The following is a 3,526-nucleotide window of genomic DNA, read 5'->3' on the forward strand; positions in this document are numbered from 1 at the left end:
AAAGAAATTAATACTTTTATTTAGCAAGGATACAATATGATTAAAAGTGACAGTAAATACATTAATATTCTTACAAAAGATACCCGTTTTTAAAACAAATGCTGTTCTTTTGAACTTCTAAACTTTCTATTCATCTAAATCCTGAAAATCAGCATATTAGAATGATTTCTGAAGGATCATGTGACACTGAAGACTGGAGTAATGATTCTGAAAATTCAACTTTGCATCACAGAAATAAATTATATTTTAAGATATATTCAAATACAAAACAGTTTATTTAAATTGTAATAATATTTCACAATATTACAGTTTTTACTGTATTTTTATTTTTAAAAATGCATCCTTGGTGAGCATAAGACACTTCTTTCAAAAGCATTAAAAATCTTACAGACCTCAGACTCTTGAATTGTAGTGTATATCGACCGATGACCATATTGGAGGACTTCTCCGTGTGACTATAACTCTCAGGACATGACTGGGAAATCACATGCCAGACCTGCCAGACAAACAAAAATAGTGCCAGTGTAGAAATCTTTGCTGACAATTCACATATTCAGGCATCAAGAAGACAATGCAGGTCAAAGTAAGTTAATAAGGTTATCAAAACACATGTAATATAGAGTCAATTGCATAAAGGGCTCTTATAATTTTGCAGCTGCGGTTCAGGGCACACTTTATTGGCTGCAGCTCACGGTGTTACTTTATAAAAGTAAACAGGTGGGGGTACAACTTGCTCCAATTTAGGTCACAAGGTTAGTATGCCACAGATAAGAAATGGCACAAAAATCAATACAACCATTCACAGCCGTACTGTCACGCCTTGAACAGCACACAGAGGGTCATTTATCCTACAGCGCAAGATGCTGTTTACTAGCAGACTTTCACGGGAACAACTTTCCGCTTCTCTTATAAGTTTCGATCTGACCTTTCCAGACATTTCTGTAATCACATTTCCTGTAAAAATCTTGAACTGGACTCATATTGGTTTCACTTGTGGCACTAAGCGTTTTCTGTATCAATGATCAGCGACAAACAACACTACATACTAACTGGATTCTCTAAAATTTTATCTGAGGTGTATTGATTTCCTGTCCAACTAGAAAAGCAAAAAATGATCTTTCAAACAGGTTTCCTGAACACTCCCCCGTCTGCCATTGGTCCGTCAAACAGATTCTAAAAATAGCCAAACTGCTGTCTAACATATCTGTTGACATGCTGCATTGCTTGAACTGGACTCATATTGGTTTCACTTGTGGCACTAAGCGTTTTCTGTATCAATGATCAGCGACAAACAACACTACATACTAACTGGATTCTCTAAAATTTTATCTGAGGTGACAGATTTCCTGTCCAACTAGAAAAGCAAAAAATGATCTTTCAAACAGGTTTCCTGAACACTCCCCCCTGTCTGCCATTGGTCCGTCAAACAGATTCTAAAAATAGCCAAACTGCTGTCTAACATATCTGTTGACATGCTGCATTGTAGCAATATTAGAGCTCTGTTTGGTCATATAGGATTATTAAATTGTGATTGATAATGGTCTAGACTGTATATGTGTGTGTTTGCACATAATGAGGAATGGATAATGCAGAAAGGATTTGGATAACATGAGATCCTGTAAGAGAGGTGTTATTCTTTATTGCCAACGCCATTATTTTTTTCCAGTTCTAAAAAAGCAGAAGAGTTCAAAGAATATGAAATCTTATGAGAAATCATTTATTAGGCAAATATTAATCAAACTCACTTAAAACGCTGAAAAAAAAAAAGTACATTAAAAGATGGACCAAAGCCAAATCTGGAGACCAAAATATAATAGAGACCTGAGGGTGAACTCTTTCAAACCAGAACATCCTATTTTCACAAAATATTAAGCAGTACAACCGTTTTCTCTTCAGTTTCACATTAATAACATAAACGTTTCTTGAGCAGAAAATCAGCATATCAGAATGATGTCTGAAGGATCATGTGACACTGGAGTAATGATGCTGAAAATTCAGCTTTGCATCACAGAAATAAATTATATTTAAAAAATGTACAAATAGAAAACAGTTATTTTACATTGTAATAACATTTCACAATATTACAGTTTTTATTGTATTTTTGATCAAATAAATGCAGCCTTGGTGAGCAGAAGAGATATGCTCTTATTGATAAAGTCAGTGTGAAACTGAAAAAAAAAATTATGCAATTATAAAAAATTTTTTTTAAAGTTATTTGATGTTATTTATTTAGGTAAATCTGGTGGTTTTTTTGTCGCTAAATCTGAGAAAATTAAATAGGCTCTTGAGAACACATTTTATTACACTCATACACAGCTGTCAGTTATAGCATCACTGTGTAAATGCTCAAAAACATATTTGTACAATGACTGGTGGGAATCACGAACATCTATATTCAGTATCTCGCAAGACTAAAAAAAGCATTTCATATGTCAGAGTTGCTGCTTCCTGTGGACTCTGGACATAACATTCAGTTCTAAGGTTAAGTCGCTTCAACACGGTGAGATCTACAAGAATGATGACACAACAAGCATCACCAGCTAAAGATTTAAGCGTGTGTGACATTAAAGCGGGACATATCATAGGAAACAGTGTTTTCTAGCCACCCTGGAGAACAACACTGAGTACTATGACGCTACGCAGCAGCACGCCAATCAAAACAGAGATCAATTTCATGTAGAAATCTTAAAGGAACAGCAGCAAAACAGCCTGTTTAATTTGAATGATCAGGAGGAGAGGAGAAAAATAAATTATGATTTGGTGCAAGAAACCTGGACTAACATTATTAGAGGATTTCAGACAAATGTTTTATGGTAGCAGTAGCACTGGAATGGATGGTGGCAGTCATAATTTATTTCTCTGTGATTAAAAATATAGAAAAATTAACTGATCATGAACCCTGGCATTTTGTCTATAGAATTAATAAACAATTTGTTTATATTCAAAATATATACATATACCTTGGAGTTGTAAAGGATGTGTATGGTTCGATATGTTGAGTGATATTCATGTGACAGATGTGGTTTTTAGTCTGGGCCGTCATGTTCCTACCCGGTTCATGTTTTACTCCCCTCACCTTCACTCTCTAAAAATAAATAAATAAAACTAAAATACTAATAAATGTTTATAAAACACTTTACCAAAAACATATGCATGCAAATGCAATATGTAAAAAAAAAAAAATTATAAATCTTATTTTTTATAATTAATATCACACATGTAATTTATATATTAAATGCATATATGAATAGTATATATTAGTATATAAATCAGTATAAAATATTACAGTTTATAAAATGCTTGTTCTATATCTATCTACAGTATATATGTATATTACTATAAAAATGTTATGCATTTATGTATTTTTTGTATATTTTATCAAATGTTTGTAATAAATACATAACACAAGTATTGCACAAAATAAAATTTACATAATAATGTTTACAAAACTTACAAAACACTTCACACAGAAAACGTATATGCAAATGCATTATATATATATATATATATATATATATATATATAT

This window comes from Sinocyclocheilus rhinocerous, unplaced genomic scaffold, assembly GCF_001515625.1.
Source record: "Sinocyclocheilus rhinocerous isolate Xijiao unplaced genomic scaffold, SAMN03320098_v1.1 scaffold99, whole genome shotgun sequence".
NCBI lineage: Eukaryota > Metazoa > Chordata > Actinopteri > Cypriniformes > Cyprinidae > Sinocyclocheilus > Sinocyclocheilus rhinocerous.